We start from the raw sequence: 16,378 nt of genomic DNA on the forward strand, positions 1-16,378 counted from the left end.
TATCGTATTAGAAAAAAATAATTATGCAAAGGGGAGCGTATAATAGAGTTTAAAAGATCGGAAAAAGAATGTCAGACTAAGTTAACCAAGTGTAACATGTATTGGTTTAAGGTTGTGTTTCTTAGCCATGTAAATATAGTAAAAGATATAAGGATTTATTTATATGTATGAAGGAAATTTGAGATATATTTGAATGATATTATTCTCTCTAATCAAGTTGTTAAAGATAAGTATGTTACTTTTGAGATGAAAAAAAGAAGAGTATTGACATCAATTTCAAGATTGATATGAGTAAAATTTAGAAAGAAATGTGTATAATAATTTGGATGAAGATGGTATAAGAATAAATGTTTGGTTTATGTTGTAAGTCATTAGAGATGGATGAAAGAAATCAACGGACTCATGATGTTGAGTGATAAGGATTGAGATTACCGTATGGATGGAACCTTATTATTTCCATGATGAGCGACATTATATTTATACAAATTTATAAAGATTAAAAGGTGTATAATCGAATGAGTGAAAAGATAAAAATGAATGTAATTCCTTGTTGATTGAACATAAGTTTAGTAATTACAACCACGAAGGGAAAGTTAAAGATTTAAAGTCAGATAATGTTTCATAGGAAGAGTTATTATTGAGTTTGTTTAATGAGTAGTAGGTTTGCAAGTAAAGAAAGATATCAAAATAGTTTTTTTTTGTAACATTGTGTAAAAGAAATGCTGGAAACTATTAAGTTAGTTGAATAGAAATATTGAGATTTTGTATGGACGGATTGGATCAAAGAAGTTGAAGAAAAGTGAAAAAAAAATTAAGATAGTGGATAGTTAACAGAAGTTCTATATATATTTAAAGAAAAAAAATGGAATTTCTAGATAAGTGATAAGGTATTTATTAATGTCTTGTTTTGAATAAGATTCTCTGTATAATATAGCTCAGTCCTACATTCATTAGACCTTATGGATCTTTAAAAGAGGTGGATCTGTAGTATAATATGGAAGTGCAAATATGATATAAGTAGACAATTCCCATATATTTGTACAGTGAAAATTCGAGGACGAATTTTCTTAAGGGGGAGAGATTTGTAACATCCCAAAATACGGGTTAATGACTAAATTGTAAAACTTCAGAATGTGTTGATTAAAGTAAGATATTTGAATAGTGTAATGATTTGTTCGGAAATATTTCCTGAAAATAATTAGTAATTATCAAAGGATTTAAGGGGAAAAATGGTCATTTAACATGAAAGATATTTTGTTATCTCTTTATGAAAAGATAAACGTTGGGGGAGAGTATTTAGAAAACTCTTCTTCTTCTTATCTTCTTCTTCTCCAACGTGCAGAGCGTAAGGTGAGTTTTCTATTTGTTAAATTGAAGATTAGGTTTTGATCATTAGATGATAACTAAGCTTAAGGAAAGCTTAAGTTGTCTTATAATCAAAAGATGAAGAAGTTATAAGAGATTTAAGAAAACGAGTTTTTATATGAAATCATGGAATAGAGTTGATAAGTTGAATTTTAAGTTGAATTTGACTTGTCATATATGAGAATAAGAAGATAGAAGTGTTAAAATTGTATTTAGAACATATTGAAATTTGAGTATGATTCTTGAATTACATATGAAGGATAGGATTTTGAAGTTATAGATGATTTTCATGGATATAAGTTGGTTTAAGTAATGGTAGTTGAGTTTAATGACATTATAGGGGTTTAAAATAGAAGAATTAAGTGAAGAATTGATGATTTTCGGGGTTAAAATACAATTTCTGGATAGAGGGAACCGATACCCTATGAAGGGAATCGATTCCCCCTCTTGGACGAAAATTCCAGTATGTGCAGGGGGAACATATTCCCCCTGGGGGGTATCGATTCCCCGGGAACAGATTCCCCCTGGGGGGTATCGATTCCCCCCTAAATGAAAAAATGGAATTTGATTCATTAAACCGATTTAAGTTATTAACATCAAGTTTAAAGTTTAGGCTTATGATAGTTGTTTTGAAATGATATATTTATGTAGATATTGAGCCTAAACAAGTTCCGGAATAATCAAAGGATTATAATCGAATCAAAGCAAGGCTAAGGTGAGTGCAATTTTAATTGTACTTATATTATTAAACAAACATTGGCTTGCGATGAGCCAATGATGGAGTTACTATGGTAAGAAGTGACTCCTAAAATGTTATTTGATATGTGACTCTTATATGTACATGAATACATGATATGCATAAACATAAGAGCATGAAACATAAGATATATGATATGATATACATGATTATATGCATATGTGATATATGCTATGAGATATGACTAATGTGAAATGAAATAAGCTATATGAATATATGAAATGACATATGAATATGCAATATGTGATATGATATGAAATATATGGTTACACATACATGTGGTATGTGACAGAAGAGAAAGAACAAGTGATGAGAAATATATTCATAATAAATGCCCATAGTATATGATACGAGAGCTATAGGTATAGTTGGCATGCCAAGAGTCGAGGGTATTGTAGTCCTTTGGGACGTAGTCCTTCGGGACGTAATGGTCATACGGGACATTTATAGCAGTCATTCGGGACGAATACTGAACAAATGTTCGGTGCCCCATGAGGGAATTTATACGAGCTGTGGTGACAGCATTGGTGCACAACCTCAATGTACTCACATACCTCTATTCTCAATAATATACATGGGCAACAACAACAACAATTGAAATATAAATTAAAGTGAAAATGATGCAAAAAGGTAAGTTTCATGTGTGCATGGCTTGATTATATATGTCGTAGGAAATATATCCATGCATATTGAAATATCATGATCAAATAGTAAGAATGCATATTCATGAATCTACTGTTACATGTTTATTTATTGCCTCACTAAGTCTATGACTTAGCGTGTAAGTGATTTACACGTAGGTACCAAGAAACGTGAAAAGCAAGAATAGAAGTAGCAAGGACAATATTATTACTAGAAGATCAGATCAAAGTAATCGACAAAGTATGTATTTTGTTGTGTATAGAGTGTTGGCATGTAATAGGTCGTTACTTATGAGTACTCTGATTAAGTTTGTATTTTGTGGTCTCTTTTATGTAAATTAAAGTATTTTGTTTTAAACAAGTTTTAAATTCCCCGGGTTTTTCTTTAAGTGTCAAGGTTTGAAAAATCAATGTGACACCTCAGAATCGTATTCGGGTCGGGTACGGTTTGGGGTGTTACAAGGGAAATGTCGTGACATGATGAGAATGCTGAGCAGAATGCAAATGCCAAATCGGAAGGCATTTTGTAAGCTAAAATATGAAAGATGGTATTTTTATGAGCCAGTTGTCCTTGTCTTCACGTGCCTGAACTGCCAGTCACCTAGGAGGAGACATTTTTCACCTGGGTCGTCTTATTCTTTCGGGACCACGCCCAACTTCAAGCTGCCTAGAAGGGGACTATGCCCAGCTACCCTAGAGGGGACCACTGCCATAATTGCTCACCCCCTCATGTGAAAGGAACCTGATCGGGGTATCATAAGAATTTTAACACAAATTCCTAGGTTTATTCTCCCCCTATAAATAGGATATGAAACCTCCAAAAGAATGAGACTTTACACACGCCGTTTTGAGCTTAATTTCAGAGAGAAAAATGTCTCTCATTTTTTCGTCAATCATTTTTGTCGTGACATTTCTCCATTAACAAGCTAGAGGGAGTGGTGAGCTAGACGTTCGAGAGGAGATAGCGAGCTAGACGTCCGAGAGGAGCTCCAATAGTGCACGTCGAAGGCTTTTCCTCATTCCCTTTGTAGTTTGCTCTTTTTTATCTTATTTGGGTTGTATGGAACGAATTAATCTCATGTCTTGTTGCTTGGAATATCCGAACCCCACCATGAACTAGTCTTATTTGGTGGGAGTTCCTTATGGATATTTAAATTTTATTTTAATAGATGGTTGTTTTTGTATGCTGTTACTTGTTTTGTTTATGATGTTTAATGCCTTAAGGTTGTAGGAGCTATGAGAGTAGTCATTCCTTAGAGATTGCTTAGTGTTCGAAAGAATGACTAAGTAGCATATCCTTAGTGTTCGAGAGAAACTAGGGGGATCCACGTAAGCAAGGGGTTCTAGATAGTAACTAGGTCTAATCCAACCTTAGACATAAGGCTAGGATTTCAATCGACTAAAAGGAGTAGTGCTCGATCGAGAGGTTAGATGCTAGTGCTGCCGCTAAGTGGTATTGTTGTGACATATTCTATTATGAACCAATATGATCCATGCACTTGCTAACAACAATAAGTTTTGCCATGGCATCCTGAAATTGTCAAGTCCCTTGAATAGAGATAGCGCAAGGCACCCTTAGTAAACTCTGTCGGGCAAATAAGGCATAGAAGTAAGACAATCCTGAGAAGTAGACTGAAAATTTCCTAAGTGACAAGTATAATTCATTCTCATAGTAAACTCATATTATATTATATTATATACTTTCTTTTTGCTATAAATGTTGATCCTCAACTGAAACTCTTTAATAGTATTGTGCACTAGCTAGTCTCGTCCTTTCTATTTTATGCCTCAATTTGTATATCAAACAAATATTCTTTACTTATTTTTAATCACAATAAATAAATTCTAATTAAGAACTTAAATTAAAATAGAGAAAAGAAATATTACATTTCAGCAAGAAGAAAGTCAATCGATGTTTGACTAATCAGTGTTAAAAATGGAAGTTTGTGACAAGCCCAAGATTGTTGCAACGTCAGTATCCACCGATTTCTGCTGTATTAATATTCTTCACTATTACTGGGGCCTTGCACATCTCACGGTGCAAGAATGTCAATATCGTAAATACCCAACTATATTGATGAGTATTCTCAAAATTTCTCAAAAATGGGAGATACTGCGTGTGAAGCATATTACCGGATTTATTCGGCATCAAAACTCCCCCAATCAACTGCAAGATATATGCTCGAGTTGCATATACAATTTCTTCTTGGGAACTATTTTCTTGGAGTTTAAACTGATTCTCCAACCACAACAGCCTCAAATGCCACCCTTTTAAATCTGTCTGTCCAAGAAACTCATTACAAAGTGTTTTCATAGTATTGTAATCATTACTCATCACCACTGGCATCCCATTTATTGGAACCCCAAGTTGGAAGGTCACATCTTCTAGGGTTATCATGAATTCTCCGCACGGAAAATGAAATATGTGTTTCTGGCCTCCAACGTTCAATCAAAGCACTTATCAAACACGAGACCAACTTATACTCCCGAACAAATGTAACATAATAAAATTCAACCTCTTCCAGGTGATCTTCAATCAAAGGGTGTAACTTAGCAGGAATATTGATCCGATGACTGAGGACTCGTTGCTCGTCTTCCTACAATTATAATATTCATGAAATTAATAAATTAATCATAAAATAAATTTATACCATTTATTAAATAATAAATTAATCATAAACTAATAATATTTTTCTCAAATAATAATATTTTTCTCAAATAATAATATTTTATTAAATAATAATAACACTATCGCTCCAAAATGTATCAAAATATGTTGAGTGTCGAGATGAAGTAATTGATTTTGTTTTGTTATTTCAACGTATCTGTAGAAAAAAATAACTTTAGTAACATTAATAATTTAATAACACATAAAACTGCTGCTGAGAGGGAAATGTTGCATAAAGAAACAAATACTAGTAACTACGGCTAAGTATTCAACACAAATAAGAAACACATACAAGTTGCATACAAAATTTTGAATAATGACAATATTATAACGAATTTAGTTTAAAGATTATATTTTATTTAACTAATTTAAAGTTACATACAAAAGTAATATCTATCCGTGCATCTAAAAATAATCTACACTAATTAATTAATTTAATTTAAACAAGTAAATATTCATAAAAAACAACATTAACAACACAAAATTACCTTGTTTGAATATTCTTCTTTAAAAATAATTTAATTTAATTTTAAGTTAAATTCAAGATAATTTATTATTTTTAAACTAAATTTCATTAGAACTAAACAACATTAATTAATGAAATAATCAATTTAGTAAATCGAACAAATTAAAATTTATCATCTAGATTTTGAGAAAAAAAACTAACCAGATTGAATTTGTCGAATAATGTAGTGTAGTGAGAACCGAATTTAACTTTCTTCTCGTCTTCTTTCTTCCTCTTTTCTCTTTCTCTTCTCCTCTTCTTTCTTTCACTCCCAGGTTACACTTCTCTCCCTACACCATACCACATATATATTCAAAAACCAACCCCATAATAGCTCCAACCAACCCTCTAACCGTCCCTCTATCCCTTCATTATTGCATTATTATTGCCGCCCCCATGCAAGTTGCACACTGCCATGCAGGAGGCAACCTTCATACCCTTCAATTCGCGGCATGTGGCAGACTGTTTCACGTCATGCATATGGGTGCCAATCAGGTTGCATGCAGAGGGTGGGAAGATAAATGGAAAGCCATGCATCTTCGAGGGGTTTTCCTTGGGTGTGCTCAGTGCATGCATGCAAGAGAAATGGGAGGTGTTTTCATTGGGTGTTCATGCAAATTGGGTGGGAAGATCCAATCACGTTGAATGCAGAGAGGGGGTGAGAAGACGTATGGAATGCCATGCGTCTTCGAGGGGTTTTCCTTGAGTGTCGATACATGCATGTAGAGAGGAATGGGAGGGGTTTTCGTTGGTTGTTCATGCAAATGGGGTGGGAAGAGCCAATAACGTTGCATGCAGAGAAGGGGTGGGAAGACGCATGGAATGCCATGCGTCTTCGAGGGGTTTTCCTTGGACGCTTGGACGCAAATGCGTCTTCGAGGGGCTCGGCTGGGTCGCTAGGATGGCAGCGCGTCTTTAGGATACACTATAGCATTCAATCTATTTCACAAAATAATTTTTACACAACATTATTTGAGCAATTTTTTTTCAATGCATTATTTGAAAATTTCACCCCACCCAAAATTCTAAGGACATTTTTCAACTTTTATATATAAATAGATACTATTTAAATATCCATAATCCTTTCAAACCTATAAATGAAAGGTTATAATATATGTTTATATACATTCAAACTCACATTCTCCACGATGTAACGACAATAATGATCTTATTTAAATTAAATCTCAATCAATCTCAACTTATATACTTTGTGCCTGTGTAAATATAATTTTTTAACATAAAATCAATTCAAAAGTCATGCCATGGTCTAATTTTAAGGTAAGGGATTCTAGGAAAAGGTAAATCTAAGATAAATTACACAAAAATATTATAAAATTACAAAAAAAATTGTCTTAACTAATTTAACATTTTATATAATATTTAGTTATACAAATGTTATCAAATTACAATTATTAGAACTTAGATAACATTATGTAATAATCAAATATCTGTGTAGTTACACAAAATATTATCATTTAGGATAGGTGGGTATACTTATATGATTTTTACAACAATTCCTTACCTTAAAACTACCCAATTGTATGATCCAAACCGTTGATTTAGGGTAGGTGAGTATACATAGGGCAGTAAAAAAATTGAACATTAACCGCGACCGTTGATCTAAATTCATCCTTCCAGACAATTCATTAAATGATATTATATTGTTAGTCAATTTATTTCCTTTTTCTCTTTCTTTTACACTCTTCATGTTTATTTTATTGTTTATATTCAGAATTCATTATTATTCTTTTAACATTTTAAACTAGAATTCTCACCTTAAAAGTAAATAACAGATAGAGTATTTGGTTAAAAGTTCTCAGCTTATTTATTTATTTTAAATATAAGTTTATTTAAAATATAATAAATTTAATATTTTAGCATTAAGTGATGTAATTATCTACTTTTATTATTTAACATATTTTTTGTGAAATTTTTTGTATTAAATAAAAGTATGTATGATTATTGAACCCATTAAAAATCAAATAGTGAAAATTTTCAATATCAATGCAATAAAGAAGACTTTCAATATTTTTCAAACAGACCATTAGTGACTTTACTAGTGGGAAACCTGCCATTTCATTCCTAGTTTGGCAAGCATCAAAATTGACAAGGGAAAAGAACAAAGTAATCTATAGTATCCTGCACTCAATAGAAGTAATCTAATATTTTTGCGACAAAGCTTGAAGTAATGAGTAATCTAATGACAGCACAATCTGTTTAGTGTTTAGTGTTGTGTTCATTTTCATCCATTTAACAAGCAAGCATAATCTTACAATCAATCCTAGGTCAGAAGATCATTCCTATCAGGCCAGCATAATCTTGTTGTAATTCATAGCACGTGCATTCTCTGTATGTCTACACTAGCGCATGTCAATTCAAACAAGCAACAATCTCCATTGTGAAAACTTTATAAAAACTTCTGACCTGTTAAGTTATTTGGCCTTTGTCATGCACTCCCGTTGTTGCAGAAAAGTAGTCAAATTTGGGATAAAACATCATATACAGGTAAGTGTTCTACTGTTCTTCAATGGAGACAGAACAGATTGGACGTTTTCGACATTTCGTGCAGCAGATACTGCAATGCAAAGGAACTGATAAACATAGCACCAAAGAATAAATGTAAATATGAACATTGAGAGCAATAGCCAATAAAGGTTTCACTTAAAAAAAATCTGAAAGTGCAATCTCTTGAAAAGCATGACGATATTATAGCTGCAAAGAATATGATGCTTGCAAGGGAGCAAAACAACACTAATCTGTTGGATATCAAACTCAATTATTGAGTAAGAAAAACGTGGCAAAGATATTTTTAAAGAATTGTGTAGAAAGCTTGTAGGTGGCAACAATCAGAACCATAAACAATGGTGGTGCTACCAAAGAGTTTCACTACATCAAGCAATGTTTGGAGATTAGTGGGCAGCATGGAAATATCTAACAATTTAAGTCGGTTTATTACAACTATATATATGTATGGAAGCTATATGAAAAATACAAGTGAGAAGTGAGGAAAATAAAATATACGAGTGAGAGAAAAAATTAGAGAGAAAAGAGAGAGAGCGCTTAGCAAAGCTATTGGTGAGTTTGTAAACTAGCCGTAGCTAATATTGCAGTATTGTAATATTGACTGCAATATTGAGGTAGTGTCGTTGTAAAATATTTTGTTTCGTATAAATAAAAGTTCGAGTTATAAATTATCGTGAGCCCATTTACGCTTCCAACAAGTGGCCTCAGAGCTTGGTTCGAGTTCAACGTGGTGGAGAAGATGACCAACATGATTCAACCACAAATCCTGAGATTGACAAAGACGAATTACGGAAATTGGAGCATTCAAATGAAGGCGTTACTAGGCTCCCAAGATTGTTGGCATATCATCGAGGATGGTTACACCGAGCCTGAAAATGCAGCAGTAGAAGCAGCCCTGGCCAATGAAGAAAAGAAGATATTGAAGGAATCCCGGAAAAAAGATAAAAGAGCGTTGTTCTTTATTTTTCAAGGAGTAGACGAATCTACCTTTGAAAAAATTTCTGATGCAAAGACCGCAAAACAAGCATGGGAGATTCTGCAAAAATCTCTACAAGGTGCCGAAAAAGCAAAAAATGTACGCTTACAAACTCTCGAGCTGAGTTTGAGATGTTAAAAATGAAAAATACAGAAAACATCGATGATTATATTAGCTGTGTGAAAGCAGTCGTAAATGAAATGAAAAGAAATGGCGAATCACTCGACGATGTTAGAGTGATGAAAAAAATTTTGCAGTCATTAAATAGAAAATTCGATTACGTGGTTGTGGCAATCGAAGAATCAAAAGATTTATCCCAAATTTTGATTGATGAGCTTGTGGGTTCACTTCAAGCCCATGAGTAGAAAATAAAACAAAATGAAGATTCAGAAAATTTAGAGCAAACTCTACAAAGCAAGATGAATGTCAACGAAGGTGAAACTAGCAGCAGCTACACACGAGGTCGAGGAAATCGTGGTGGTTATCGTGGAAGATACAGAGGAGGACGAGGAACTCGTGGACGTGGTGGCTAATCATATAGAACTATTCAAATAAGTGAAAGCAATCAAACATCAGGCCGTGGACGAGGATTTAGAGGCCGAGATAGGGGCAGATATCAACAAGGAAGTAAATTCCAGGTACAATGTTATAATTGCAATAAGTATGATCATTATAGTTATGAGTGTAGATCTACTCTTAAAAAGAAGAAATAAATAACGTAGCAACAGCTGAAGAAGAAAAAATTGAAAAATCTCACGTAATCCTCACTTATAAAGAATTCAAGAAAAATACTTGGTATCTTGATAATTGTGCCAGCAACCATATGTGTGGTCAAAGGGAACTGTTTGTGAAATTAGATGAAACAGTCATGGACGAGTAACGTTCGGAGATGACTCGCACGCATAAATAAAAGGAAAAGGTGAAGTCATGATTACTCAGAGAAATAGAGAAAATAAATACATTTCATATGTTTATTATGTACCTGCTTTGAAAAGCAATATCATCAGTCTTGGTCAACTCCTGGAAAAAGGAAATGAAGTGCAGATGAAGAATCGCTCGCTTGCCATCAAAAATAAAGAAGGAGAATTGATAGCCCAAGCTGATATGACTCAAAATCGTCTCTTTACAATTGATATCGAGTCGGGAGAAGTCAAGTGCATGAAGACCACGATCAAAGATGATTCATGGCTATGGCATCTAAGATATGACATCTTGGATTTTCTGGTTTGAAGTTGTTATAAAAACAAGCATGGTGAAAGGACTACCAGAGATCAACCCTCCAAATCAAATATGTGAGGCTTGCATCAAAGGAAAGCAACATAGACAAAGCTTTGAAGTTGGTAGATCCTGGCGAGCCCGAAGACCGCTGGAGATAGTACAGACAGATATAGCCGGTCCTTTTGACATACCATCGCTTGGAGGTAACATGTACTACCTAAATTTTATTGATGATTTTAGTAGAAAATGTTGGATTTACATCTTGAAAGAAAAGTCAGAAGCGTTGGAAAAATTGAAAGAATTCAAAACAATGACGGAAAAACAAAGCGGTCAATATTTGAAGATACTCAGATCAATAGAGGAGGCGAATATACATAAAAGTTATTTGAAGAATTCTGCAAAGAGCATGACATCATCTATCAACTGACAGCCAGATACACGTCATAACAAAATGGAGTTGTAGATAGAAAGAACAGCATAATCCTGGACATGGCAAGAAGCATGATAAAAGGCAAGCAACTACCGAGAAATTTCTGGGCTGAAACAGTTCGATGTGCAGTTTACCTATTGAACAAATGTCCAATAAAAAGCGTGAAGTATATGACGCCAAACGAAGCATGGAGTGGACAGAAACCAGGAGTTGGACACCTTAAGATTTTTGGATGCATCGCATATGCCCACGTTCCTGAACATACCAAAAGAAGCTTGATGACAGAAGAGAAAAATGTATTTTCATTGGCTAAGATGAAAGGAGCAAAGCTTACAGATTATATAATCCTCTTACAAAGAAGATAATAATTTTAAGAGATATCGAGTTCGATGAAGCAGACTATTGGAGATGGAGCAAAGAGGAAAATAAAGTTGAAGGATTATTTTTTAAAGATGACGATCTTATCAATCAAGATGAACAAGCTGATAATCAAGGTCCTCAACAAAATATACCATCGTCGTCAAGCAGCAGCAGCGATGCCAGCAACATAATAAAAGATCCTGAAGCACCTCCTACAGAAGTGTGAATTCAACAAGAGAGCAAGTGAATCCGACGTTTAAAAGCATCGTTGGAAGTCTAAGGTATCTGACTATCACACGACCAGACATAACATACGTTGTGGGATTGGTAAGCAGATTCATGGAGAATCCGAAACAAGATCATTGGATTGCAGCAAAAAGAATCCTCAGATATGTCAAAGGTACAACATATCATGGCTTATTCTACACGCGATCAGAAAATTCGAAGTCGGTTGGTTATTCTGATAGTGATTATGGGGGAGACTTAGACGATCGGAAAAGAACAACCGGATATCTCTTCCATATTGGCTCTACAGTATTTTCATGGTCATAAAAGAAGCAATAAACGGTAGCTCTTTCAACATGTGAAGCAGAATACATAGCTGCAACAGCGTGCACTTGTCAAGCAATGTGGTTAAAGAATATTTTGCACGAGCTAAATTTGGCACAAGAAGAACCAATTACAATCTATGTCGACAACAAGTCTGCAATTTCCTTTGCCAAGAATCCAGTCTCCCATAGCCGAAGCAAGCATATTGATACAAAGTATCACTTTATACGAGAGCAGGTGAAAAAAAAAATGTGGAGCTAATTTACTGTAGAACTGAAGATCAACTAGCAGATATTTTTACAAAGCCATTGAGAGCAGATATTTTTACAAAGCCATTGAGAGCAGATATATTCAACCGACTCAAAGAAAAGCTTGGAATGGAAAATCGAGTTTGAGGGGGAGTGTTGGATATCAAACTCAATTATTGAGTAAGAAAAATGTGGCAAAGATATTTTTAAAGAATTGTGTAGAAAGCTTGTAGGTGGCAACAATCAGAACTATAAACAATGGTGGTGCCTACCAAAGAGTTTCAGTACATCAAGCAATGTTTGGAGATTAGTGGGCAGCATGGAAATATCTAACAATTTAAGTCGGTTTATTACAACTATATATATATGTATGGAAGATATATGAAAAATACAAGTGAGAAGTGAGGAAAAGAAAATATACGAGTGAGAGAAAAAATTAGAGAGAAAAGAGAGAGACGCTTAGCAAAGCTATTGGTGAGTTTGTAAACTAGCCGTAGCTAATATTGCAGTATTGTAATATTGAGGTAGTGTCGTTGTAAAATATTTTGTTTCGTATAAATAAAAGTTTGAGTTATAAATTATCGTGAGCCCATTTACGCTTCCAACATAATCTGATCTGGAAGCTTTTGAGATTCTATGTAACTAGCATTTAGATATGAACCTAATTAAATGGAAAAGTTATTTCACTTTCAGATTTCTACAAGAACCTAACATGAACATCAAATATTCTAGGAATCATGGAAAATCCTCTCGTCTGACCCAAAGAATGAAAATTGGTTTTCAGAATTCAAGTTGGGATTTGCGACAGGTGCATGCCATCAGTTTTTCTTCATTCATGCTATTATAAAATATATAGCTATGCTGTCCAAGTATGACAGATCATATTTAGTTAACAGTCTTGTCCTGTAGTAGTATATTTTATCGCCTTTTCCCCCAAAAAGAACACCTCTTCACTCATTGGCCATTTTCGCACAGGCAATTTAAAGGTGGGGGGGGGGGAACTAATGCTTCTTCCACCCTTCTGGTCCAGAGGCTTTTTGTTTCCCAAAGAGTCATAGTACAACCATCAGTACGAGTCCTTTCCTACTAAAATGATAGAAAATATGAGCTTCAACTCGGAGAATATCAAACTATTCTCAAACTGTTTTTTCTTCTGGCATTGTCTCCCAAGTGTTATTGCTTGCATTTTCAACATGAACTTCAATTCCTTTGCACTTTTGGTTTATGTCAAAGGTTTGGCATCAATTTCAACTCCAATAGCATAAAAATACCAATCTGATGCACCCAATTGCATAATGAAAAAAATAACACTTATGTTATTCGCGAATGATATTGATTGATGATTCATTCATTTATCTAAACCATAGTTCAAACGTATCGATTTTTAGTTCATTAAATTTCTACAGGGAACAAGCTCCGAAAGCAAAAGAGATCTACTCTCCTAAAACATTTCAAACCAAAACGGAATATATATATATATATATTAAAGCCTTGCGAACTTTTCCTAAATGATCATTGAAACCTCTATTGAACCACACAGAACAAGAAAAATTCTAAAATTAATAATATATAAAAGCAATCAAATTCTTATGTATGAGAAAGCAAGAGAATTAAACTTACCACCACCAAGGGTAAGAAACGACATGATCCAGCTTAAGGAAGGATCGTATCCGCTTCTTCTTCTTTCCGTTTAGACTGTTTATAGGAGTTTTAACTAAAAATTGAATCTCTGTAACTGAATCTTTTGGGTGTTTCTAAAGGGCGCCAATAGCCCGTTCTAATATAATACTTTGTTTAATCAAATAATAATAATATATTAATTTGGGCTTCTTAGTTTGTTAGGGCTTCTTAGTTTGTTAGGGCCCACATAGAATGGACCCAAAATGGCTGGATTACAAGTTTACATCGATTTTACAGCTAACTAAACAATTTTCTTTTAATTTTAACATTTTATTTAATTCATTGATCGACTAATTCAAATCAAGATTGTAGAGGCTTATTATGGGTTAATTTTCTGAATCTAATTTCTTTCATTTACAACATAAGATTTAAAGTCTTAACCTTACTTAAAGATCTAATGCCTCGTCTCAGTTCTCACAAAACTAATTGATAGTCAGTTAACAAATTAATTTTTTTAGTGTACTTGATTGACATCTACTTGGTATTAAAGGTCAGATCAGGCCGCTTATTTGGTCGACCTGAGTATTATACCCCTCTGTCATCCGAATCAATTTGGTCTAGAGAGACTCCATCTGACATAAAATTCAATTTATTTTTGGATAAAAACTTTCAGTCAACTCAATTCAAACTAATTATTGTAATTATATTTAAATATTTATAAAATAATTATATTATAATATTTGATAAAAAATTTCAACCTATACCAAATTCGATCGATCTGATCTTATACTTAAAAATATTTGATTTGACTCAATCCAAATTCAATTTTTTTTCAAAATAAAATTTATGACCTGATAAAATTATGTCAAATTAAAACTCGTCAAATATAAATTTATATTCGGAAGATGAATAAGAAAATGATAGTTTGATCGGTTGAATCAGTGGGGTGATATAAAAGTATACAATCTAAAATTTGAGTGAAAATTAGTGGTTGAACCGGTGTTTGAAATTTTTATATTACTATTCTTTTGAATTAGTATATTATTATTAAATTAATAATTTAATCAGTTAAAATAATTACATCAAAATTTAATTGATTTAATTATTAATTTAATTTTTACAATATTAATTTTGGTGCAAATAATATGCTAGTCTAAATATCTATAAAGGCAAGATGGATATAAGCCAAAAAAAATGAACAAAGAAAATAGAAATGAAAGAAAGTGTTGAACTAAGAGATTTTTTTAAAATAATCTTATATTATGTGTATTCATATTGTTTTGTGGTATTATTTTATATTTTAAATGAGAATAATTTATATTTCTTAGGTTTAATTATCAAAATGGTCATTTGAGTAAAATTTGATAACCTTTATATTATACTCGTTAAAAGATAAAAAAAGGCATCATAAAAAATTTATGAAAGACAAATAAACATAAAGCATAATTAGGGGTGGACGCACTTGACTCCTAAGGTCAAGTGCATAATCTTTATTTTGGATATTTTTTTTATCTCGATAAATCCTAAATCTAATTCTAATTAGGGGGAGTGGAAAGAGATTCTAGGAGAAGGAAAGAAAGTGCTTCTAGTGAATCTAGAATCCATAGTCTAAAAGAAAATAAAGGAACAAAGACGAGCAGCTTGACCAACTGGCCAAATACACTAACTCATTTTTGATAAGTTGTTAAATATAATTTAATATATTAAAGGAATGAAAAAAATATAAAAAATTACATATTCATTTTGTTGGAGAAAAAAGAGTACTAAAATTTTTAGACTCCCATTTTTTATTTTTTGGATCCATTATAATTAAGATAAGATAGATTATCCATGTAGTTGAGAGAGAAAAGTTAGGGTTTTCTAACATTAAAAAAATTGAGTTAAAAACGACTATTTTAAACCTTAATTAATAATTATAATTAAATCTTAATCTGAATAAAAATATATAGAAATTTATACATCATAAGTACATCAAATATAAACCCTATATTTATTTCACTTTTTTTTCACCTGTCTTTGCCCCAACAAGTTAGGACAAAATCAAAATGATGATCAAACCAATACCTTAAGCGACAAAGACTGAAACAGAAAAAAATTACAAACAGTCTGTGAAAGAAAAGGGGAAAAGAAAATCTAAACTTACGGAAGAGAGCATGCAAATGCAGGTTCTACTTTTAGCTAGCTAGGTAGATTTGAAAGAGAGAAGAACGTGAAGAACATAAAAAGAGTTCACTGTCAATCACCCACCTGTTCCCGCGTGAAGTGCCACAATGCTATGTGTTTCCTCTCTATACTCCTGTTTATGTGTGCGCAAAAGTACGAAATTTTATTTTGGAGAAAAAAATAATGTGGATAAATAAATAGTTTTTATGAAATGTTTTGGGAGTCGTTATCGATCTTTTTAAGTAAGGTAGGTCGAATACCTAAAAATCATTTTTTAAAAGAGTTTTTAAGAAAACATCGGTTAAAAGATAAACTGGTCTACGTTTAACCAAAAATTCATTCTTTTTAATAATAA

The 16,378-nt window shown here is 32.8% G+C and overlaps 1 pseudogene; it reads left to right on the forward strand.

The window, feature by feature from the left end:
• Positions 1 to 14,150, forward strand: part of LOC120181933 — a 30,269-nt pseudogene extending 16,119 nt beyond the window's left edge.
• The last annotated feature ends 2,228 nt before the right edge of the window (positions 14,151 to 16,378 follow it).

Source organism: Hibiscus syriacus, unplaced genomic scaffold (genome assembly GCF_006381635.1).
Source record: "Hibiscus syriacus cultivar Baekdansim isolate YM2019G1 unplaced genomic scaffold, ASM638163v2 tig00112609_pilon, whole genome shotgun sequence".
Taxonomy (NCBI): domain Eukaryota; kingdom Viridiplantae; phylum Streptophyta; class Magnoliopsida; order Malvales; family Malvaceae; genus Hibiscus; species Hibiscus syriacus.